The sequence below is a fragment of the Bos javanicus genome, chromosome 14 (genome assembly GCF_032452875.1).
Source record: "Bos javanicus breed banteng chromosome 14, ARS-OSU_banteng_1.0, whole genome shotgun sequence".
Taxonomy (NCBI): domain Eukaryota; kingdom Metazoa; phylum Chordata; class Mammalia; order Artiodactyla; family Bovidae; genus Bos; species Bos javanicus.
In genome coordinates, this window is record NC_083881.1 from 6,518,597 (window position 1) to 6,544,788 (window position 26,192).

The 26,192-nt window shown below is 42.1% G+C and overlaps 1 long non-coding RNA gene across 2 annotated transcripts in view; it reads left to right on the forward strand.

The window, feature by feature from the left end:
* Positions 1-7,605: 7,605 nt before the first annotated feature.
* LOC133260309 (uncharacterized) overlaps positions 7,606-26,192 on the forward strand; it is a 56,145-nt gene continuing 37,558 nt past the window's right edge. Inside the window, exons 1-2 of one of the 2 annotated variants that reach the window (XR_009740740.1) lie at positions 7,606-7,868; positions 13,034-13,128. This is a non-coding gene — a long non-coding RNA (uncharacterized LOC133260309). The remainder of the gene's footprint in view (positions 7,869-13,033; positions 13,129-26,192) is intronic. The other variant, XR_009740739.1, reaches the window with a different exon arrangement.

Consider the following 26,192-nt stretch of genomic DNA (forward strand, 5'->3'; position numbering starts at 1 on the left):
GAATGCAAACTAGTACAGCCACTATGGAGAACAGTGTGGAGATTCCTTAAAAAACTGGAAATAGAATGGCATACACACTGAAGAAACCAGAATTGAAAGAGACACGTGTACCCCAATGTTCATTACAGCACTGTTTATAATAGCCAGGACATGGAAGCAACCTAGATGTCCATCAGCAGATGAATGGATAAGAAAGCAATGGTATATATACACAATGGAGTATTACTCAGCCATTAAAAATAATACATTTGAATCACTTCTAATGAGGTGGAGGAAACTGGAGCCTATTATACAGAGTGAAGTAAGCCAGAAAGAAAAACACCAATACAGTATAATAATTCACATATATGGAATTCAGAAAGATGGTAATGATAACTCTGTATGTGAGATAGCAAAAGAGACACAGATGTATAGAACAGTCTTTTGGACTCTGTGGGAGAGGGCGAGGGAGAATGGCATTGAAACATGTATATTATATATGTGGAATGAGTCGCCAGTCCAGGATCGATGCATGATACAGGATTCTCGGGGCTGGTACACTGGGATGACCCAGAGAGATGGGATGGGGAGGGAGGTGGGAGGGGGGTTCAGGATGGGGAAAACATGTACACCCATGGTGGATTCATGTTGACGTATGGCAAAACCAATGCAATATTGTAAAGTTTATATATATATATATATATATATAAATTTTTAAAAATTGGCAACATCCATTGGATCATAGAAAAAGCAAAAGCATCCCAGAAAAACATCTACTTCTGCTTCAATGACTATGCTAAAGCCTTTGACTGTGTGGATCACAACAAACTGTGACAAATTCTTCAGGAGATGGGAATACCAAACCATCTTACCTGCCCCCTGAGAAACCTGTATGCAGGTCAAGAAGCAACAGTTAGAACTGGTCATGGAAAAACAAACTGGTTCCAATTCGGGAAAGGAGTATGTCAAGGCTGTATATTGTCATTCAGCTTATTTAACTTAAATGTAGAGTACATCATGCGAAATGCTGGACTGGATAAAGCACTGGCTGGAATCAAGACACCACCCTTATGGCAGAAAGTGAAGAGGAACTAAAGAGCCTCTTGATGAAAGAGAAAGAGGAGGGTGAAAAAGCTAGCTTAAAACTCAACATTCAAAAACTAAGATCAGGGCATCTGGTCCCATCACTTCATGGCCAATAGATGGGGAAACATTGGAAACAGTGACAGACTTTATTTTCTTGGCTCCAAAATCACTGCAGATGGTGACTACAGCCATGAAATTAAAAGACGCCTGCTCCTTGGAAGAAAAGCTATGACCAACCTAGATAGCATATTAAAAAGCAGAGACATTACTTTGCCGACAAAGGTCCATCTAGTCAAGGCTATTGTTTTCCCAGCAGTGATATATGGATGTGAGAGTTGGACTATAAAGAAAGCTGAATGTGGAAGAATTGATGCTTTTGAACTGCGGTGTTGGAGAAGACTCTTCAGAGTCCCTTGGACTGCAAGGAGATCAAACCAGTCAATCCTAAAAGACATCTGTCCTGAATATTCATTGGAAGGACTGATGCTGAAGCTGAAGCTCCAATACTTTGGCCACCTGATGCAAAGAAAAGACCCTGATACTGAGAAAGATAGAGGGCAGGAGGAGAAGGGGACAACAGAGGGTGAGATGGTTGGATGGCATCACCAACTCGCTGGACATGAGTTTAAGCAAGCCCCAGGAGTGGTGATGGACAGGGAGGCCTGGCGTGCTGCAGTCCATGGGGTTGCACAGAGCAGGAAATGACTGAGCAAGTGAACTGAACTATGCCAGGCAGTCTGGACACCTAATTGCCCTTTGCTTAGTCTATCTGTTGTGATAGTAGACATTTGACACATCTCTTCACTTAAGACTTATGCAGAATCTCTGATTTTGGCAAAGATTCCTTATTGCCTTGATCCTCCAAAGTATTGTTGTTTAGTTGCTAAGTTGTGTGACTCTTTTGCAACCCCGTAGACTGTAGTCCACCAGGCTCCTCCCTCCAGGGGATTTCCCAGGCAAGAATACTGGAGTGATTGCCATTTCCTTCTCCAGGGATCTTCCTGACTCAGGGATCAAATCCAGGTCTCCTGTATTTGCAGGCTGATTCTTTACTGAAGAATCCAGAAGATTACACTGAACCACCTGGAAGCCCTCCAAAGTATTAGAACCTCTGGTTTTTAACTGAGCACCTGGCCACCCAAAGTGAAATCTGCATCTCTTAACCTCTGTCTCAATCATATTAGCCAACAGGAAGTAAGGACCCATGCTATGTGAAAATTCCACTTAAAAACAGGAGATGTTCTTTTACCTCAGTCCTGCTGGCTGGAATATCCATCCACTCATGTGTTCAAATATTCATGCAGACATGGGTCATGGCAGAGGATGGCAGGATGGCAGAGCAGCAAGACAGGACCTGGAGTCTCTGACAGCTTGGAATCCTTACTGACCTTGGAATGCTCACCTCCAGACCTAAAGGAGGGAGAGATAAAATAGACCTCAGTCTTGCTTGAGGTGCTGTTATTTGGAATCTGTTACATGCAGTCATGTCTAATCTTGACCAGTACACTGATTTTCTTTCTATAGAAACACAGATTGTCAGAGGCATATGGGACTTTAGAACTAACCTAATCCAATGTCTCTTAACTTTTTTGGAATCAAGAATATTTTAGAATTTGATGGAAGCTCACTACTGCAAAATGAGATAAAATGCATGTCCATGGTAACAGCCCTTTCCTGGTTAAACATTTCCAGTTCAGTTGTAGGCCTTCGTTTTACCTACCAGCAAGCTGTGGTTCAGAAAGATCCTTAGAGTTTCAGGCAGTCCCATGGGAAACTGGACCAGTATCCAAGCTTTTTTACACACAACCTGATTTTTTTTCCTCCAAAAGATACTGCCTAGTTACCATGGGCAAAGTTCCGGTGATGGCTATCTGATGGTGCTTCAGAGATATTTTAGGTTTCTTGGTAAATATTGATGGTTCTGCCTTCTTATTCATTCATTCATTCACAATCATTCCTCCACTTTAGAAATAATTATTGAGCATCTTCCAGGATTAAGCACAGGACAATGCCCTGTTATACTCTGGTGAACAAAATATAGATATTACTTCTGTTATTATGGGGCTTACATCCAGTGGATGAGTCAGATGTTAAACATGTCAAAATACAAATACATTTATAATAACAAATTGGGGTAAGTACTATGAAAGAAGAAAATGGGATGGTAGCAGAAAATAATAAGGAGATCTATTGGGAATCAAGGAAGACCACTGTGTGGAGTTGACATTTAAGCTGAGATGAAAGACAAGAAGAAACTGGACATGTGGGGAGTAAAGGAAAGGGTATTCCAGGCAGAGGGAACAATTCACACAAAGATCCTGAGGAGAAGAGAGCTAGAATATTAAAGATCTGGGAGAAGGCTCAGTACAACAGGGTTTAGTACCTAGGGAAGATGGTGAGAGGTAAAAAAGGCAAGATTGTACAGTTCCAAGTAGACCCCTGATGGCCTATTAATAAAGCAGCCAGGTCTTCCCTGGTGGCTCAGACAGTGAAGAATCCGCCTGCAATGCAGGGGACCCGGGTTTGATCCTGGGTCAGGAAGATCTCCTGGAGGAGGAAATGGCAACCCACTCCAGTATTCTTGCCTGGGAAATCCCATACAGTCCATGAGATTGCAAAGAGTTGGGCACAACTGAGCGACTAACACACACATATGTGTATTAAGAACAAAGACACGTTATAATTGCAACAAGAAGCCACAGGAAGGCTTTCAAGAGACAGACTTTATCACTTCTCCCGGGGGAGAGGTGATATGATTCTAGCTTTTCAAAAGACCACTGTGGTTGCTATGTGAAAAGTAATTGGGATGGTGGATAGGAGCCGACACAAGGAGGCATTTGAGAGGATATAGTTGTAGCCCACATCATTAATAAACAGGTTGCATAGATGGATTTGAAACGTATTTTGGGCATAGGATGTACTTTGGTTTGGTGGTATAGAGTGTGAGGAAGAAGGAAACCAACGGGTCTTTGCAAATCTTCAAGGATTTCGCTATGGAATTCTTCAGCAAAGCAAGCCCAGATATATTGTAAGGTTAATGAAAGATCCTTCTCAACATATATATATCCTTCTCAACATATATCCTTCTCCACCGACCTGTTCACACACATTTCCTGGGATGCAAAGCAAAATAAGGTTAAACTCCAGATTGTTTCAGTAGGCTAGATGCCATTTCTTCAGGAAAAGGGTGGAAGTTGCATGTTCATAATAAAGTTAGGGAGAAGTTATTTCATTTTTAAAAATAAAGTGACTGAAAATAGCTCACTGATTTGGAAGAAAATATTAATAAGATATATGCTACAGTTTTTGAGTTATGCTTACCCCACTCCAGTACTCTTGCCTGGAAAATCCCATGGACAGTGGAGCCTGGTAGGCTGCCGTCTATGGGGTTGCACAGAGTCGGACACGACTGAAGCAACTTAGCAACAGCAGCAGCAGCAGCCAGGACTTCAGTTGCCGAGCACAGGATCTTAGGATCTTATATGAACTGAGTGAAAAGGTAGAAATTTAGAACTTCAATTTTAAAAGATTTCAGAAAACATTTTTATTTAATTACTCATTATAATTATGTTTCTATGGCAATAACTTGGTGTTTGAGAAACCAAAATAGGGAACAGCTGATCACTTATCTATCTTAAAGCAACAAGTGGATGAATATAAAGATCCTCTGTCATTACCTCTTTTTCACTCAGGAAAGCTGAGTCCTTCCCTGACTGAGTTGATGCCTCAGAAGCTTGCTGGAAAAATCAAAGTACCCTTCAACCCCTAGACCCTCTAGAAGGACAGAGGGGGAAACAAATACTGAGTGCATTGTAATGCCAAGTAATTTCATGTATGTTAATTAATGTTAATTTTTCACAACAACTTGAGTAGGTTTTATTATCTCTACTTTGTGTTTGAGGAAAAAGAACTCAGAGAAAGAAAACAGTGGAAAGACCTGTGGAAGAAAATGTGTGTGTGTTCGTCAGTCTGCCCATCAGCTTGGGTCCCAGCTGGAATAAACACAGACTCAGTCGTGTCTGACTCTGCGATTCCATGGACTATAGCCTGCCAGGCTCCCCCGTCCACGGGATTCTCCAGGCAAGAATACCAGAGTGGGTTGCATTCCCTTCTCCAGGGGATCTTCCCAACCCAGGCATCGAACTCAGGTCTCCAGCATTGCAAGCAGATTCTTTACCGTCTAAGCCACAATGTAAAAAAGTAGGGTAGGATCTCTAAAGCCCGCATCACTATCATGCAGATTTCAAGTGTTTCCCAGTTCTAGAAGTGAAGGAACAATATTAAAATATTTCTCCAAGAGTCCACTGTTCCCAGCCATAATTGGTTCTTGGATAGCTCTGACAACTTAGTATCCCATATGGCAGTTACTGGCCCCAACTTTCATCAGTTTCTGCATGCCCCTTTCCAGGTGACTTTAAAGCTCTTCCCACTGGAAGCAGAGCAATTACTTCTGAATCTCCTTGATGTTGGTCTTAGTCATGTGATCCATTTCTGCCAATGAGGTAGTGAGGTTCATGAATCAAGGAAAGGCTTGAAATGCATTGCATTTCAAGGATTCTATTTGCCCTCTTGTGCTTTAACTGTTACCTGAAAAGACCATTCCCAAGGTAAGCACTGTCTGTCAGCCTGGGTCCCAGCTGGAATAAATGCAGGTGGCACAGAACTGAGCTGAGACTTGCAGCAAGAAGTCAAGCCTAGACCTGAAGCAACACCACCCAATCAAGCACAGTCAGGATCAGCCAGTTCTCCTTTGACCTGCGGACCCATGAGCAAGAGACTAAGCGTTTGTGGTTGTATGGCTTTGAGTTTTGAGGTGGCTTACTATGCACTGTTTTGGGGACAATGATTGATATACCTTGTGATAGTAGCTTTCACTTCCTGGATATTCAGCTTCGTAAAATGTAGCCAGCAAATACTATTTGAGCACTGGCTATGTAAAAATCAATATGAAATTCAAACAGTGGCTTTGGAAAATACAAAGACTAAAGCACAAGGTTCCTTCAAGAGAGCTCACAGTCTAATGAGAAGAGCAGGCAAAAGATACCAAACACATGGGGTGAATAAAGCGAGAATGGGGAGGAGCCACTGGATAAAGGTTGATTACAGAACTTACTCAGCTTCAAGGATCCAAATTAGAGGAAGGTGCCACTTTTTAAAAACTGACCTAGTGCAGTTTGTGGCAGAAGGTTTAAGCAGGCTACCTGGCCAGGACTGTGATACTGTTACAAACACAAGCCCCTGCACTCAATGCACAGTGAGGCCAAATAATACCAAAACATCAGCATCTGGAGCAGAGGAAGTGTAATTGCAGGGCCATGCAAGGAGAAAGGGGGTTCATGCCTTAAAACCCCCAGACTCCCTGAAGGCTTCCAAAAAAGTCCTTTTATAGGAAAGGTGAGGGAGGGACTTGATTAGTTCTTGCAAACTTCTTGATCTCCCATCCTTTGTTTTTGCAACTGTCCTCATGATCAAGTCAAGGTCAGGCCACATATGCCTGTAAAGTCCATCAAAGCAAATGATAGTCTCTGTTCTGCAACATTTTATCTAAAGGTATAATGCTCTTAAAGGTCATAGCCTTGGGAAATATACCAGAAGAGGAAGGGGAGGAATCAAATTCTTTCTCCATGACTCTTGGCAGCTTTCAACACTTAACAAATCGGCTAAGCAAAGCAACATCCTTGCCCCTCATCTTGTTCCAAGTTCCAAGGACTGACTTTCACCTATGAGGCCCAGGCCCTGGCTGGGAGAGTGAGGGTCCCTGCTCAGGCTGGCCACCCTGCACTGGAGCCTTCGTCCAGCAGCAGGTCTGTGTCTTCAGCTGGCAGCATCTTCAGGGCCAGGTCCCCAGCCCCTGCGTAGCCATCACCATCAAGGGAGCCAGGTGCCCAGGACACAGCCGGCCCTCAGGCTGCACAAACCAGGGACCAGATCCCTCGGACCACGACCCAGGGGAACTGCTGCTGCAGGGCCCATCACCATGCAGACCCTTGGCAGAGCCGCCCCGCCCCAGTAGAATACTAGACACGCCACAGGACCAGTACCAATGTATTTGTGCTTTAAGATAACGTAACAAAAACTTACTCCATTTCAGGTTTCCTTCTGAGGACCCTTGAGGTAAGTACAAGATACAGTCCAACTTTAGCCCCTTGAGGTAAATACAATGATTCCTTTCCATTTCCGAGATTAAGACACAGGGGCTTTAAGAGTAAAGTGTTCCAAATTGCGCATCTAAGGAGTCCTGGAGCAGGGATGAAAAAGCGACTGCGGTAGCCGCACTCCAAGGGACACTCATTGGTGCCTGCCCCCTAGGGCTCACCAGGCAGAGTCTCCCCTGGTTGCACAAGGCCTAGTCTGTGTGACCGACAGCATACTGCAAAGCAACATCAGGGCAAAGAGGGGACCGCGGCTTCCACTTGAGTCTTGGGCTCTTTCTCTTGAACTGGAATAGGGGCAGGGCGAGCAGCAGCCATTACCTCGAGACCTGTTAGTGCAGCTGTTACCGCGAGACCTTCCGCGCGAGACTGTATCAGTCCAGGCTCCACCAAGAGTCAGTCTGGCAGTGGTCCTCGCGGTAGAGAGTGTGATAAGATGCGATCAGTCACAGCCTTCTCCCCTGGCGCCCTCCAGCCCGGCAGGTGAGCTGAGGACCTGGGGACAGGCTGGTGCACTGACCCGTAGCGCCCCAGAGCCCTTGAAGGAGCAGCGGGCCTCTCCCCCATCCCCACCTCTGCGACCTCATGACAGTGGCGGACTCCATGGGCTGTGGTCCTTGGCAGCTGGAGCATACGGACACTGCCATTAAGGTAAGAGCTTCAACCGCCTTCAGCCTCTCTGTTCAAGTTTCAGAACTTGGTCCAGCTTAGCTGAGTTCTCTACCCCTAGGAAGTGGCCAGAGGTCAGGGTAAAGGTGCAAAGACATTGCACGTCATTACTTTGGGTCCGTTTCTGTGGTCGGGGCTATTCTCAAAGAAGAGCAGTTATGGTGAGCTGGGGATTAACCTGATTGCTATTTGCTACAACATGTGTTCCTGTTGATCTTGAACAAACGATTCTTTCCAGTTTAAATAAAAAGCCTGGGTCCTGGGAGCCTGGCTCCCCAAGTGATAATGGCTGGGCAGGGTCTGGGGACCAGGCCATATGGGCGCTGCCAGCTGACATGTGCCTCCTCAGCTGAGCTTGGGCGCTGGCAGGAGGACCCAGACTGGGTGCTGGACTTGGGGTGATGGGGTGATGCAGGGATCCACTCCTCTTAGCCAGGACTTGGATCTCAGAGGGCAAAATTCAAGCCTTGGAACCTTGCCTTTCTTGTCAGAACAGAGAATAACAGGTTTTAGGGGAGATTTACAGGAACATCCTGACTTGTCCATGACCTGACGTCAAGAACAAAGGATCTGACACCCAAAATTTGCAACAACTAATCATACGCCTCTCTCACCTTTTCCATAATAACGTTTTGCTGAAAGCTTTTAAGGAGTTCAGTTTTTACGACAGGAGCCGCCTGTCTCTTTGCAGTGTCCTGCACTAAACCTTTCTCTGCTCCAAACTCCAACATTTTGGTGGTGTTTGGCCTCAGTGTGCCTGGGGCATAGGGGAAAGGTGATAGTCGCTCAGCCACATCTGACTCTTGCAACCTCATAGACTGTAGCCCTCCAGGCTTCTCTGTCCATGGAATTCTCCAGTCAAGAATACTGGAGTGGGTTGCCATTCTTTTCTGTCGGGGATCTTCCTAACCCAGAGATCCAACAGAGGTCTCTTGCACTGCAGGCAGACTCTTTACTGTCTGAACCACCAGGGCATAAGGACTTCCATTCAATCACAGAATCACTTGCTTTGCGGGAAACCAACTGCCGCATCCTATGTACTGTCAGCAGTCTGGAGAGGCCCACTTGGCAAAGAGCTAAGGCCTCTTGCCAGGGGCCAGGGAGGATCTGAGGCCAGTCAGCCACCAAGGAATAAACTTGAAGGAGGACCCTACAGCCTTCAGATAACTGCACCCGCTCCAGGACTTGACTGCCACCTCATGGGATGTCTCAATGCTAGAATCACCCAGCTGAGTCTCTTCCAAATTCCTGACCCACAGAAAAATGAGAGGGAATAAAGTGTGCTGTTTTAAGCCACTTAGAAGTCTTAGTAATTGTTTATGCAGTCACAGGTAATGCAAATAGCCACTTTTTCCAAAACCCCTGTGACAAAGCACTGCTTTTACAGTTTATAATAATAGTTCTTTAAAAATAAATATAAATATTTCTGTTACCTTTACAGTTTATAAACAGCTTCTTCATGCTCTTCTAATAGAGGAATCCATTCTCTTTGCTTTACAAGGTGCTGACTCATTTCAGGATAGTACAGTTTCCAGTGGTTAACATTTTGCCTGATATTCAGCATAATATAGCAGGAAAATATGTGGGCACTGGAATCAGACAGACAGGATTATCTTAACTAGATAAAAATTCAGTGCGGTTCAGTCGCTCAGTCGTGTCTGACTCTTTGCGACCCCATGAATCACAGCACGCCAGGCCTCCATGTCCATCACCAACTCCCGGAGTTCACCCAAACTCATGTCCATTGATCCATCCAGCCATCTCATCCTCTGTCGTCCCCTTCTCCTCCTACCCCCAATCCCTCCCAGCATCAGGGTGTTTTCCAATGAGTCAGCTCTTCACATGAGGTGGCCAAAGTACTGGAGTTTCAGCTTTAGCATCATTCCTTCCAGAGAACACCCAGGACTGATCTCCTTTAGGATGGACTGGTTGGATCTCCTTGCAGTCCCAGGGACTCTAAAGAGTCTTCTCCAACACCACAGTTCAAAAGCATCAATTCTTCGGCGCTCAGCTTTTTTCGCAGTCCAACTCTCACATCCATGCATGACTACTGGAAAAACCATAGCCTTGACTAGATGGACCTTTGTTGGCAAAGTAATGTCTCTGCTTTTTAGTATGCTATCTAGGTTGATCATAACTTTCCTTCCAAGGAGTAAGCATCTTTTAATTTCATGGCTGCAATCACCATCTGCAGTGATTTTGGAGCCCAGAAAAATAAAGTCTGACACTGTTTCCACTGTTTCCCCATCTATTTCCCATGAAATGATGGGACCAGATGCCATTATGCACAAGTAAATAAACATTTTTAAAGGCACAGTTCAATGAGTTTTGACAAGTGCTCTTCAATGTACCGAAAAACACCAGTAAAATTAAGGAGCACTTCTGTCACCTTAGAAAGTTCTCCATAACCCTTCTAAATTTAATCCTTACCACCCTAGAGGCAACCAGTGTTCCGATTTCAGTCACCAAAGGTTAGTTTTGCCTTTCTTGAATAAATGAATTTTACATTTGCATTGTATATGATAACTTTCACTCACTAGAATATTCTTAGAATTCATTCATGCTGCTGTGGATAACAACACTTTATACATTTTATTGCTAATTAGTATTTTGTTGGGGGCTTCCCATGTGGCTCAGTGGTAAAGTATTCACTTACCAATGCAGGAGACACAAGAAATGAGCATTCGATCCCTGGGTAAAGAAGATCCCTGGAGTAGGAAATGGCAGCCAGCTGCAGTATTCCTGCCTGAAAACTTCCATGGACAGAGCAGCCTGGTGGGCTACAGTCCATGGGCTTGCAAAAAGTCAGACATGACTGACCAACCAAACACATTTTGTTAATATATTAATATAATATAATACACTGTATTCTCTTCTCCTATTGCAGGTTGTTTGCAGATTGGGGTTATTAAATTAAGCTCTCATAAACATTTTGGATAAGTCTTTTCTAGACATATGTTTTCATTTATCTTGGGTAAAATATCTATGAATGAATTTGCTAAATCATAGGGGAGATATATAATTTTCTAAGAAATGGCCAAACCATTTTTCCAAAGCATTTGTATCACTGCATTCCCACCAGCAGTATATGAGGGTTCTGGTGGCATTCCATCCTAGTCAACATTTGGTGTTACTGTTTAAATTTTAGCCATTCTAGTAGATATGTAATGGTATTTCATTATGGCTTTAATTTGCTTTTACTTGATGACTAAGGATGTTAAGCTTTTTCTCAAGCTCATTGCCCATTTATATACTTCTTTTGTGAATTATTTGTTCAAGTCTTTTGTCTGTTTTTATAACTTTTAAAAAATTATTAATTTACAAGGATTATTTTATATTATGGACATGCATCTTTTGTCAGATATAGGTACTGTGAATAATGTCTCTCAGTTGGCGGTTTGCCTTTTTCTTTTCTTAACAGGCTTGTTTTTGTTTAATGACTAGAGCTTTTTAATTTTTATAAAGTCTGATTTTTTTTTTTTTTCTTTTGGGTTTATTTTTTTATTTTTTCTAAGAAATCTCAGCCATACTGAAGTTTGAATACATTCTTCTTTTTCTTAAAGAAGATTAATAGTATTGACTTTAGTCAATAGTATTACATGTCCATGATTCATCTTGAAATAATTTTTGTGTTTGATGAGGAAAGTATTGGATTTTTTCCTCCATTTGCTGCATAAAATTTTCTTTGTTAAGTTGTTGGCATGCATTTTTTACAAATGAATTGATCCAAATGTACAAATGTATAGATTTATTTCTGGATTATCTAATTCTTTACTATTGATCTATTTTTATATCCTTAGGCCAATACTATACTGTATTGACTGCTGTAGCTTTACAGTAAATCAGAAATCAGATAGTTTAAGACTTTCAAGTTTTCTTTTATAATATTATTTTATTGTCTAGGTCTTTGCATTTTTATATACATTTTAGAATAAAAATTTCAATTTGTAAAAATCTTATGTAACTTTTATTGAATTATGCTTGTAAAGGAATTTATCCATGTCCTCTAAGTCATGGGATCTATGATCTTTTTAACATCGTCAAAATCTGTTGCTCTCTTCCATTCCAGTGTTTCTTTGTATTTATCCTGCTTTAGGTTAGCTGGGCTTTAGAGGTCTATAGGTTGATATTTTCATCAAATTTGAGACATTTTGACGATTATTTCTTGAAATATTTTTTTTGATGTATTCTCTCTACACTCTCCTTTGGGAACTTCGATCACATGAATACTAGAGAGTTTGTATTACTGCACTTGCTATTGAGGCACTTTTCCTTTTTTCAAGTTTCCCCCTGAATTATTAAGATTGTATCACTTCTACTGATCTATCTCAAGTTTATTGATTCTTGCTCTGCCATCTCTAATATATCGTCATTAAATAAATTTTATTTATGTATTATAATATTCACTTTTAGAATTCAAATTTTTTTCTCTTTTTAATTATTATAGCTATCTTTTCCTTTATATCCTTGAATGTATTCATAATAACTGTTTTATAGTCCTTATTTGCTACTTCCAATGACTGGATCAGGTACTGACTTATTTTTCTATAAATTACAGATCAAATTTCCCTACTTCTTCACATATTTAACAATTTTTAAATATACACTGAGCATTTAAAAAAATGCATTGTAGGAAGTCTGGATTGTGTCTTTTTTTAAAGAGCGTTAAATCCTGCTTGAGGAGTTATTAAATTGCTGTTAGATTTTCTCAACTTTCCAGGCTTGGATTTTTTTTTGTTTACATTGTTAATGGCTGGTTTGTTTTCACTTTTTCTGTATCCTAGGGATTGATTCTGTGTCTAGGATTTGGTCATTACTCCTCAGTCTTGGCCTTTATGAGGTCTCAACTGAATCCCTGAGGTGCTCTCCACTCTGTGGAGTGGGAGGTCTCTCCACTCTGGCTGGATTGAAATTCCCATACCTACAGGTTCTCCATGATCTCTGTGATGCTGGTGCCCAGCAGCTGCTCTCTGCTAGACTTTGTGGAGTCTCACCTCGTGCACATGCAGTGGGAACCCCCCAAACATATGTCTCAACTTCCCCTCCTTGCAGATCCCACCTCTCTCTGCTGAAGTTGGGCAAGTGTTTTAAAGCACAGAATCAGACCAAACATGAGGTTTATTTTGTGTGATTTTCTTTCACTAAAGATCACAGTACAATGCTCCTTGATATCCAGTGCCTGAAAACTATTGCTTTATGTACATATGTATTGTAAGTTGTTATCATTCCTTGAAGTAGGAAGGTAAGTTTGTACTAGTTACTCCATCGTGACCAGAGCCAGACTTGCTTTCAGTCTCTTGACATTGCTGCTGTGTGACCTTGAGCAAGTTAATTCATCTTCTGTGTTTCCATTTGTTTATTTATAAATGAGGCTCATAATACTTAGACCATAAGTTCAGTGATAACAGCTATGCCATTTATTTTTCTTATTTCTGAACCTTTAATAACTAACACAGTGCACTCAACACACATTCATTATTTAACTGTATTCACGCATTCATTCATTCAAGAAACGTTACTAAGTGAATACATGCTTCACAGAAATGTTTTTAAGAATAAATTCAATCATTTATGTAATGTAATCAGTACCAAACTTGGCTCAGAATAAAAATCCAGGACATTATAGGTATTTAAAAGGTGTACTGACTGAAATTAATTATATTTCTAGGTCCTAGAGTTTACAGATATTCTACTTAAGAAAAAAATCAGTAGGATTTTAGGGGAAAAAAGCATGACCATGCCTCATTTAGAATTTCACTAGTTTACAAATGCCACTATTAATCTAAAAAGGCATGGAGTCAGCCCATCTTCACTGTTGATCCTGTATATGGAGCATCATAAGCTCTGTGCTCCCAGTGTGTTAAGCACCGCGTTGATGGCTGACTGGCTGGTTGACCAGTAGGTATTAGGACTCTTGCCCTGCTAGGGTGAACAGGCTGGCTGAGCTTAGTTGGCTGAATCCCTGCAGCACTCCCCAAGGATGGAGTCACTGCCCACACTGATGAGTCTCTGCACTCCAATAACTTGCAAACAAGCCACGATTTCTGGCCCAGCGTGAACTACAACTGCAGTGGGGAAGCTGGGAGGGCAGGAAGCAGGAGGAAGCTGGATTTATGAAGCTCCACGGTAATGTTCAAGGCTCTGTGCTCCAGCAGTGCAATGACCACCTGATTAACAGTTCCTTTTCTGCATTCTGCTTTATTTTCCAAAGTGCTTTCTGCATCTGTGACCCCATTTGACCCTCACAACATCCCCCAATTGGATAAAGGGTATTATTACATGTCTACATTTTAAAGATATGGAAACAGAGCGAGAGAGAGATAATATGATTTAGCCAAGGCCCCATAGTGAGAAAATGTGAGAGCTGGGTTTGGAATCCTGCTGGCAGAGGGTAAGTATTTTTTCCATGATTTAGAAATGACGGTTTTCCATCTCTTTAGCCAAATGGTGGTCATTTCAGCATGCGTTTGGAAAGTGGATGGACGATTGGGATCCAGCAGTTCCTTCTGTCTCCGTACAGAGTCTTAGCGCTTCAGAGCTCAACGAGACCTCATATACACATAGTCCCAGTCACCTTACTCTGTGATGCTGACATGGAATCTCAGGATGTTTCAGCCACTCAGTCAAGCTCAACAGCAAGTTCTGAGGATGACCTGATACACCATTACTCATCTTTCCCTCATACCATGCTGTTTTTGCAAAAGCCTCTCTGGCCTCCGGCTTCACAGAATCAAACAAAACAGGACAATGACAGCTTTGGGACTTGGGTAGAGCTCTGGCCCTGACTCCACTCAGAGGCCATGGGTCAGTTTGATGGGTCGCCATCAAAGAGAGCCTTTATGAAGACGGTGCTTTGAGACACCCAGTCAGTGCGTTTTTGTTAGTTTCTCCAAACTTAAGCTGAGTCAAGCTGTATTGATTAAAACCGGTTGGGAAATGAATTCCTGAGGCTGATCTATAAAGAAATTCAATCTGGAGATGGAGCGAACTGTCGTCAGGATTCCTTATTAGGCACTTCGCACCAGGGGCTAAATAAAGCAAACAAACAGATACGTAACACAAAGGGCACACTTTTTCAGGGGATGAAAATGACACTGTGGTTGGGGAATATCACATCTAATACCATAGGAACTGACCATTTCTTAATAACCAACAAATCGATCCCTCCCTAACAATGCTTCCAAGAAGCGAGAATAAGAAGGGACTATATTAACAAAGAGGGATGGAAATGAAATTAAGTCCCTAACCCAGCCTTTTCAGTATCTCTAAGATAGGAGGGTGATCCTGTCAGAAACTGCATTCTACAAAGAATCCAGAATGGTTGCCTCATTTAGTTAGGAGGAGAAAAGCGTGTGGGGAGAGAGGGAGTCTTCTGGGTAGGGGAGTATAGCAAAGAGATCGAACCTTCTGTTTCAAAAGTTGCTTAGCAAAAGCAATTTTAATTGCTGCCTTTGTTATAACAGATTAAAGGTAGTTATGTCCTGGTGTACCTCACTTTAAGCAATCAATGTGTTCCTGAATAGTTATGTGCAAATCAAATTTTGTAAATCAAATCCAATTTTAAATGCCCTCAGAGAGCTTGTTCTTTCCAGGAAATTTTTGGTGAATTCTTTGGTAAGACCTAAGACAATCCTCTTAATTTATTGGGTTGGTAGCTTTAATTTCTTTTAGATGATGATAAATGTTATTCCCTCTCCCATATTCTGAAGAGGGGACTGAAAATAGAATGGAAATAAAATGACTTAATGATGCGATATAGTAACTGATGGTATCTCCTATGGTAGGTTAATTTAGTAAATGGTGAGCTTACCTCTTGTATTTTCTATGAATAATGACTAGTATTTAACATCGGGACAATGAGACTGTAAGAAAAAATCAAAAAGGATTACTTGGAAGGAGTTTTAAGAAATATCTAATCCAACCTTCAAAACTGATTTCTCTTTGCAGTATTCCAGAATAATGACTGTTTAGGCTCCACTTGAATACTGTTAGAATGAGCTGTGATATTCATTGATAAATTTATTCATTAAATATTTATTGAGCATTAACTATATGGGGGACAGGAAGAAAACTAGATATTGGCACCCACCTTCTTTAGAACTTAATTCACCTGGGAAGGCAGATATTCACTAAACAGTAACACAGTAATTGATACATTATTTGATAGACATTATGAAGATTAAATATAGGATGCTATGAAAGTGGTCAGGGAAAACTGACCCAAGGAAATTGCATTTCATCTAAGACCCAGAAGATGAATAGGTGCTGAGACGAAGAAGAGCCAGCAGAGGACGCCATGTGTGGGATTGACACTATATGTGGGACTGTGGTTTGAGATAGTTATTCTGGCTGCTGTGTGAAAAGTGGACTGGATCAGGGCAAAGATAGGAACAAATAGACCCACAGTCAGGGTAAAAGATGCTGGTGACTTAGGCCAAGATGCTAAATGTGGGGCTGGAGACAAACAGATTGTCCTGAAAAATTATTGGGAATATGCTCAGTAGGACAGAGTGATTGTCTGTATATGGAGGTGCATGCATGCTTAGTCGCTAAGTCATGTCTGACTTTGCGACCCCATGGACTGTAGCCCACCAGGCTCCTCTGTCCATGGGATTTCCCAGGCAAGAAAACTGGAGTGGGTTGCTATTTCCTTTTCCATGGTATATGGGAGTATGTGAAAGCAAAGAGTCAAGGATGATCTTGGCATATCTGAGTTGGGCAAATGGAAAGACAGTTATCCCGTCTACTGATATTGAGAGCATTAGCAGGAGAAGAGATTAGGGACAAGAGATTTGGTGCAAATAATTCTGGGCATGTTAAGTTAGAGGTGCCATCAATGGAAATGTCCAGCAGGCAGTTTAGTAACTGAGTCTGGGACTTGACTTTCATGACTGTGGCACCCTGTAAGCACCTTGCAGCAAGGCCAGCACACAGCAGCCCCCCACGACTGGCTGGGGGTTCAGGACACGGTTCCAATCTCTGGAGAAACAAAGTCCTAGACTGATAAACCAGGCCAGCAGCCAAAACTATAACTGGAACATAAGACCTAGACCTAGGCAGGAATTAAATGGGGAGTGTGGGGACCCAGGACATAGGAATGCAGGCGGGTTCAAGTATTAGTGTTCCTACTCAATATTTATGATTTGGGTCATTGAGGTAATAAAAGTAGTAGCCAGGAGACTTTTTTTTTTTTAATGTGGACCATTTTTAAAGTCTTTATTGAATTTATTACAACATTGCTTCTATTCTGCGCTTTGGTTTATGACCCCAAGGAATGTAGAATCCCAACTCCCTGACAAGGGATCAAACCCACATTCCCTACACTGGGAAGCAGACTACTAGACCACTAATTGTCAAACTGCTGGTCCCAACTTCTGGACCTCTAGGGAAGTCCCCAGGAGACTCTTTTGACCTCTGATGCCAACCAGCATTGTGATAAGAGGCAATATGCTCTCTGCTGCTGCTGCTAAGTCGCTTCAGTCGTGTCCGACTCTGTGCGACCCCATAGCCAGCAGCCCACCAGGCTCCACCGTCCCTGGGATTCTCCAGGCAAGAACACTAGAGTGGGTTGCCATTTCCTTCTCCAATGCATGAAAGTGAAAAATGAAAGTGAAGTCTCTCAGTCGTGTCCGACTCTTTACGACCCCATGGACTGCAGCCTACCAGGCTCCCCCATCCCTGGGATTTTCCAGGCAAGAGTACTGCAGTGGGTTGCCATTGCCTTCTCCAATATGCTCTCTAACTCATCAGTAATAAGCTTCACAAAATGTTTAAACCCCGTTTGGTCACCATAGAGAAGTGTGGACCATACCAGGCAGGTGCAACATTTGACTGAAATTCTCATATATTGGTGCCTCTGTCTGGAGACATGAGAACGGTGAGATAGGACTGAATTCTGTCTTGTTTATCATCTGCTCAAATTCAGCTGTTTATGTCTTGATACATCTTCGGATAACCTTATCTCCTTCCTCTGGGTTCTTGATATAGCAAAATTCAAGTCAACAGCTCATCAGAAAGGAACCTTGGTATATTGGTCCATGTCTTCCAGTTGCATATGACAGAGCCCCACCTAAAACAAGTTTAAGCATTTGACTGGAGTCAGGAATAGACCCATTGACACAAGCCAGGCACATGAGGGAAGTAGTCCATGGCCACTGTTGGAGAAAAGCAGGCAGAGACTAGCAGCCCGATGCTACTTGCCAGAAGAAACAGGGAACCAGCATCTCAGCGTCCCAGAAATGCAGTTCCTTTTGTGCTTTGGAAGGCCCCATAGGCCAGTTGTGATTGTCCTCTGCACACGGTTCTCCATGAAGGATGCAAAGAATGATATCCCTCGTAGAGAAGCCGGCACTAAAGTCAAGTTCCTCTATGTGTCGTGTCTCCCTCTTCCTTTCTGCCGCTTGTCTTCTTTCACATCTTACCAGAGCTATTTCTGTCTATGGGGAGTTAGCAGGAAGATCACATATTGCACAGAGAGCGGGGTGTTAAATTTATGCAAAGGCAAGGAATGTGTTATGGCAAAAATTATTTATTGCATGGCGTCTCCCTTGAGGGTTAGTCTCTTGTGAGAGTTTTAAGGACAGCAGCTCTATATTTGTCGCATGGCAGAGCCACACTCCTGCCTGCCTCCTGCTGTCGGTGCCAAAAGCATTTATGTAAAGTCGTGATGCAAAGCTGCCACCTTTAGGAGGCACAAAATGGCCCAACACAGAGCGTCTTGCCTTGTAGCCATTTGTGTTCTGAGAGGGGTGAGTCTGCTGCCAGTGAGAAGGAGGAAGGAGCAGAAAGTGCTGGATGTCCTGGAATTGGGCCATATCATGGCAAGACAGCTTGTTTAGCTAGCAGGACCATTTATGTAGCTCAGGGCATTTTAGAGACGCCATGCTGTGGTTCAGCGTCAAGAATCCATCAGATCTAAAGCTGGATCCTGTTTCTGCCATTTACTAGCTATGGATCTCAGGAGGAGTTAGCTGGCATCTCTGAGCCTTCATCTTCTTGCCTATAAAATAGGGACATTAATAGGCATTTGCATTGTGTTGTGTGGAGTAAGTGAAATAAAATGTATGTTCAATGGTAAGTGCTACCAGTTTTCTCCTTTAAAAAAATTAAAAAAAAATTTTTTTTGTTTAGTTTTTGCTTTTTATTTTTTGGCGTGTGGGATCTTAGTCCCCCTAACCAGGGATCAAAACCACACCCCCTGCATTGGAAGGAAGTCTTAACCACTGGACCACCAGGGGATTCCTTCTCCTTTCTTTTTATGAAATTAAGTGTCAGTTCAGTATTTTTCTGAGAGGCTTTATTCCCTGAATCTCACAGGTGGTGTTCTCTAGTATAAAAATGACAAATGCTTGCAAAGCCTAGCACAGCTTCCTTATTTTCTTTTAGCAGACACTGCTTATTGATTATGCCTCGCTTTGCTGAGAACCCCTCAGGGTCCTTCTGAACATAACCCTCAAGGGTCATTTATTAAAAAATAAAAAAAAGTCAGAGTTAACATAGAAAGTAAAATATTTTTTCCATCTGTGATCCAGAGCTTGTCCATAAATGACTTTGTTGATTATTGCACCCAGTATGCACAGATGGTTTGTAATGTACATTAAATGTGCAAATGGACCTCCAGGTGCGTGGAGGACATGGTGCTTCTGAGAGATGTGCCAACATATTCTTATTCTTGCTTCAAATGTTGAATCATAGAATTTCTATGTCACCTTTGGACATTTGTGCCCCACAGCATATGTTCTTGAGACTAGAGAGGTGTCAGCACTTCCTCAGCTTCTCATACATATCTAGAGAGTAGAGATAACAGGGAGGCAACATGTACATCAGAGGTTAAGAGCAGAGCTTCAGAGTCAGACAGTCCCTGCCACATACCAGCTATGTAAATTTGGTTAAGTGAGTCAAACTTTCCAAGCTTCGATTTCCCCATCTGTATTTTTGTAAATGAGTATCAGTAATACCTGTCCCCAAGGCTTGTGAGGATTAAAAGAGATAATGCTGGTAAAGAGTGGAGCCGAGGTTCAGGTTTATATTCACCGGTCATTATCATCATCATTATTAATATTAACTGAAATATATTCAGGAGAGCCCAAGATGTTCAAAACCATGTCATAAAAGAACAGAAAAAGAATGGGAAATTGAAGAAGCTGGGGAAGACCAGGAACAGATGGTCTGTATACTGCACAGTGGAATACTATTCACCAATCAACAATCTACACATCTATGCTACAACAGAGATGACCCTCACTGTGATATTTGACTTTTAATAAGAAATATGTGTTTGGTCATCATCTCCTGGCACAGAGCTACTAAAACCATTGGAATTTCCTGTGATAAGAACAGTAAAGATATCTTCTGTTGTGTTATTATGGTGACTTGTGGAAAGCCCTTAGGTAACCTAAGTAGTTGGGGGTGGGGGGATGGGGAGGTGGAGCTGGCTAATTAGAAGGTTAGAACTTCTTGATTAGAGGGTTGGAACTTTCAGTCACCCTTCATACCCACCCTCACCCAACCTTGGGGAAGGGAGACAGATGGAGACTGAATCAATCACCAATGGCCAATGATTTCATCAACCACATCTATGTAATAAAGCTTCCCTGAAATCCCAAATGACTGGGTTCAGAGAGCTTCAGGGTTGGTGAACACACAGAGATGTGGGGAGAATGTCACACCTGGAGAAGGCATGGGAGTTCCATGCCCTTTCCCCGTACTTTGCCCTGTGCATCTCTTCCATCTGACTGTTGTTGAGTTACATCCTTTTGTAATAAACCAGTAATCTAGTAAGTAGAATGTTTCTATGAATTCTGTTGAGTTGCTTTAGCAAATTAATTGAACACAATGAGAGGATCTAGATGGGTACATCTGATTTATAGCCAGATTTGTCAGAGACACAAGTAATAAACAGGATTTGCTAGTGGGGACTGAAGTTGGACTAAGAGGTGTCAGTCTGGAATTAAATGAACCCTTAACCTGTGGAATCTGGTGCTATCACCAGATAGGTAGTGTCAGAATTGAGTTGAGTCATATCATGGTATCATGAGAATTGCTTGCTGGGGTGGGGACCTAGTCCCCACTCCCAACATTGGAATTGATACCGGAACCTAGTCAGTTCAGTTCAGTTCAGTTCAGTCGTTCAGTCGTGTCCGACTCTTTGCGACCCCATGAATCGCAACACTCCAGGCCTCCCTGTCTATCACCAACTCCCAGAATTCACTCAGACTCACGTCCGTCGAGTCAGTGATGCCATCCAGCCATCTCATCCTCTGTCGTCCCCTTCTCCTCCTGCCCCCAATCCCTCCCAGCATCAGAGTCTTTTCCAATGAGTCAACTCTTTGCATGAGGTGGCCAAAGTACTGGAGTTTCAGCTTTATCCTCAAATTTTCTAGAAGGTCAGGTTTGACCGTATAGTTGATTGTATTATAGTTTTCAAATATTGGCTACCCTATCCATGTAAGTATCACATCTCTCAGCTTCTTTAATAATTGACTGGGCCATATGACTTACTTTGACCAATTAAACATGAAAGTGATGATTGCCATGATTAAGCTTTAAGAATCTGCATTAAAATTTCTCATTGGCCCCAACCAACATGGAGAATGCTCCTTCAGCCTGTGCCCTGAAACAACGCAGGTTAATGAGCAGAGACTGAGCCCACCTGGAGCTGTGAGCCCACCTGGAGCTGACAGGTACATGAGCAAGAAAACAACACTTGCTGTTGTGAACCATTGAAATCTAGATGTCATTTATTACTGTAGCATAAATTAACAAGGTCGAGGCATTTTCTTTTTAGTCTTATGGGGTATAGTTTCATGCCACTGGGTAGAAGATGTAACATTTCCTTTCAATAATCTTCTGTCAGTAAAATCTGTCTAAAAGTAGGGAGGACTGAGACTTCCTTGGCTGTCCGCTGGTTAAGACTTCACCTTCCAATGCAGGGGTGCAGGTTCTATCCCTGGTCAGGGAACTAAGATCCCATATGCCTCTGGCCAAAAAACCCAAACATGAAAAACAGAAGCAATATTGTAGAAAATTCAATAAAGACTAAAAATGGTCCACATTAAAAAAAAATCTTAAAAAATAAAAGTGAGAAGACTGCCTTGATTCTTAACAATGGAAAAATTCAAACAAAGTTGAATAATTACTTGTTTCCAGTATTATACAGAATTGTAGCAAAGAGACTTCTGAAGGTCAAAAGTTCTTGGTATTTGGGGAGAAATTTGCTCTAGAATCAAGCAGAAGTCTCTATGTCAGACTTAGAAAGTTTAATACACTGATATTTGCCATGCCTCTACAAAATGATATTGTATATATAATGTTTTCCAAACTTATTTCACCAGAACACCCTCCTCACTCCTACCCTACACCGTTCCCAAAAGAACATCTTATGGGACAAATGGGTTTTTGTTGTTGTTGTTTGTTTGTTGGCCACACCTCACAGCGTTTGAGATCTTAGTTCCCCGACCAGGGATGGAACATGCACCCTCTGCAGTAGGAGCTCAGAGTCTGGACCACGGCACCACCAGGGAAGCCCCAAGACAAATGCTTTCGAAACACACTTTAGGAAATGCCGGGTTGACAACTTCGTGATTGTCATTGTGTTATCCCAGATAGAGTTTGAGGTTTGTTACAACACTGAGGGTCGCATGAATTAGTCATGCTTTGAGCCTTCAAGGAGAATACCAAAGACTTGCTGGCGGCATGGGTGCTATTAATAGTTAAAACGAAGAGCTGATGCAGATTGAATCAGTTTGCATCCGACTCCACTGCTTATTGGTTATGTGCCTTGAGTAGGTTAGCTATTCCTTTTTTCTCAGAACTTAATGTTCCAAGAATTTATATCTTATCCACTCTGGAAAATTCACAGTTATATTTTTAAACATTGCCTTTCCCTCATTCTCTCTCTATTCTACTTAAATGATAGATTCTCTCATTCTGTGCAGTGGGTCTCACGCTTCCTTCAGAGGCTTTGTCTCTGGATTCCCTGTGATGCATTCTTCAGAATCATCTCTTCAGCTGTATCTAAACTGATACTTCATTTGTTCATTGGATTTTGAATTTTGGGGAACCCAGTTTTTAATGTCTTGATCTTTATCATTAATGCTTTTATCTTTCCAAGCAATTTGGCCTTTTCTAATAATATTATCTTTTTTTTTTTTTGTAATTACTAGTCTGCTTATCTGTTGGATGCTTTTAAAAATTCTGATTTTGCCGTTTCTGTGGACTGTTCTTTTCTCTCAAACTCTTGAGAGTTGCTCCCCTTGATGATTGTGATTGTTAAAACTGCTTTGTGGTGAGTCACTTCCCCATGTATTTTATACATGTTTATTGTTAAGTCAGGCCTCCCAGGAGGCTCAGTGGTAAAGAATCTGCCTGCAGTGCAGCAGATGTGGGTTCGATCCCTGGGTTGGGAAGATCCCCTGGAGTAGGAAATGACAACCCACTCCAATATTCTTGCCTGGGAAATCCCATGGACAGAAGAACTTGGGAGACTACAGACTGTGGTGTCACAAAGAATTGGACACGACAGCAACTAGACAACGATTGTTAATTCATCTTTACCAAAGATTAATTTTCCGCGTGATAGGAAGTTCATGTATTTTGGGAATGAATCAGTGTTTCTAAGCCTTTGTTTTCGCCTCTATGAAGGGGGTTCAGGTTTACCAGAACCAGGAATCATCTTTTATATTCATATTTTTCATTCAGATTTCTGAACTCTGTATCACAGCGTTCAGTTTCCAAACCCATCTGTAATGAAAGTTTAGGGGTTTTGTTTTTCACTACGTTTTTGGTTTTTTTTTAACCTTCAAAAGAGCTCTGGGTGGAGAAATGCATCTTTGTAAATTCCCAGGGTTGGTGGTTCAAGTTTTTCTAATTCTATTTTCACTAAGAATTAGTTTTTTATGGTTCCAGGTTTATGAAGTCACAGTTCCAACTTTCCACCTGTCACAGACTCCAGGCCTTATCTCCTGTGCTGTATGAGACTGAAACCCATGCCCATAAACAGGTGCACAGTTTTCTAAGGTCTAACATTATTCCCTACGCACAGTATGAGATGTTGTGCTTATCACTCTGGCTTTCAATTCTTTCTTTGTTTTTGGCACTTGGTAATTTTCTTGGCTTAAATACAAAATAAGCTACATGCATATATCTTGCTTTTTAATCTATTATATCTTTCCCATCATTTCCACTTGTAAGTTGTATATATGTAGTAGGAAGGCTTCTGGGTTACTGCACACTGTCAAGTACCTAGTCTTAGGACAATGTATATACACATATCTGTCTCATCCTCTATAAATCTAATGTAATAGCATCTACTTCATTGGTCAATATGAAGATACAATACTTAATGAAAGTAACACCCTCAACATAGTGTCGGCCATATAGTGAATGCTCAATAAATGTAGGGCATTATTATTGTTATTACAGAAACAAGACATATACATTTCGAAAAATAATTATAAATATGTCACAGAACCTTAGAAAGGGATAATCATTTGTATGTCCCTTCAGCAAACATTTCCGAGCCCTTTACAGACACAGTCGGCTTCTGGGAAAAGTCATTAATAGAGCTTGAAATTGCCCATCTGCCCTAGGCCCATTGGATCGAGGGTTTCAAGTGAGAGGGAGACAAAGCAAGTCCATTTCATGACCTCTCAACAGTACCCTCGTGGGCATAAAGCTCTTCTAAAGAAAGTGACTGTGGTGTTTGGCCTTATCTCATGACCTGACTGTGTGGGGAGAGAGGCACTTGAGAGTCGGCGTTCTGCTAGGTCATCCTACCCACCACACGGGGACTTGACAGGTCACCTTTGCAAGCAGGATGCGCGTGGTATAATGGCTGTGATAATAAGCTAACTACCCTTCTTTGAGTCCTTCCCATGGGCCAGGCTGTGTTCCAAGCCCTTTCCATACATTTCCCGTTCGATCTTTATAAGGAGTTAAGTGCCGTTACGATGATGCCTGTCTAAAGCTGAGGAAGGTAATTGCAGGGTTGCAGCCCTGTACCTGGCTGAAACATGAAGGAGCTGGCTCACCCTGCTTAGGAGCATCATAATGGCTGATACTGGGGGTGGGCAGTAAAAAGAAGCAGGAGCAAGTGGTGTAGTGGGGCGATAACTGACTCCAACATGGTGTCAGTGTTAGTCCAGAAAGCACAGCAGAGCAAAAGAAAAGGTGAATTAACTTAGACGGAGTGCTTGCTGGAAATAATACAGTTTGCATACATGCTGTCTGCTTAAAACGCATTTTCTAATTTAACTCCCTAGATTCTATGAGGCAGAGATGTCTATCCCATTTTGTTGCTGTTGTTCAGTTGCTGAGTCATGTCTAACTCTTTGTGACCCCATGATCTGCAGCATGCCAGGCTCTTCTGTCCTCCACTCTCTCCCTGAATTTGCTCAAAATCATGTCCATTGAATCAGTGATGCCATCTAACTACCTCATCCTCTACTACCCGCTTCTTCCTTTGCCTTCAGTCTTTCCCAGCATCATGGTCTTCTCCAATGAGTCAGATCTTTGTCTCAGGTTGCCTACATATTAGAGCTTCAGCATTAGTCTCTCCAATGAATATTCAGGATTGATTTTCTTTAGGATTGTTTGGTTTGATCTCCTTGCTGTCCGAGGGACTCTCAAGAGTCTTCTCCAGCACCACAATTTGAAAGCATCAATTCTTCAGCACTCAGCTTCTTTATGGTTCAACGCTCACATCTGTACATAACTTCTGGAAAAACTATCCGGCTCTTTGTCAGCTAAGTGATGTCTCTGCTTTTTAATATTCCATCTAGGTTATACATGGATAATTGATTTCTCAGGCAGGTAACTTGCCCCTGACTACCATCTACTAAGTAGTACTTGGGTGTCCTGACTCAAGCCTACAAAACATATCCCCCTCTCCAAGCCCGCAACCTCTGAGACTCTGAAGAGGTGGGACATGCATTTGTATCTATTTCAATGCCCAAGAGGAGTATGTGTGATATACCAACTGTCTGCCAGAAAAAAGAGAGACTTGAGGGATTTGGGGCTTAGGGATTATGTTAGGAAAAAATATAGAAATATAAAGAAGGAATATAAATATAATAATATGGTAGTAAAGAAGCAAAGGTAAACCGACGAGGACTGATGTTTGCCATGATAGGCCCTGGAGTCATGAAGGCAAGAAGGCTTTCATTTCCATTGAGAAGAAAATCCAAACCCTCATCTGGGGTATTGGGAGCTGAGTTTCCCAGAATTCTCTTTGTTCTGAGGTTCTGGTTTAGAGTTGGCCAAGAGAGAAAGTCATCCTACTCTCAGAAGGATGTCACGGTCACATAT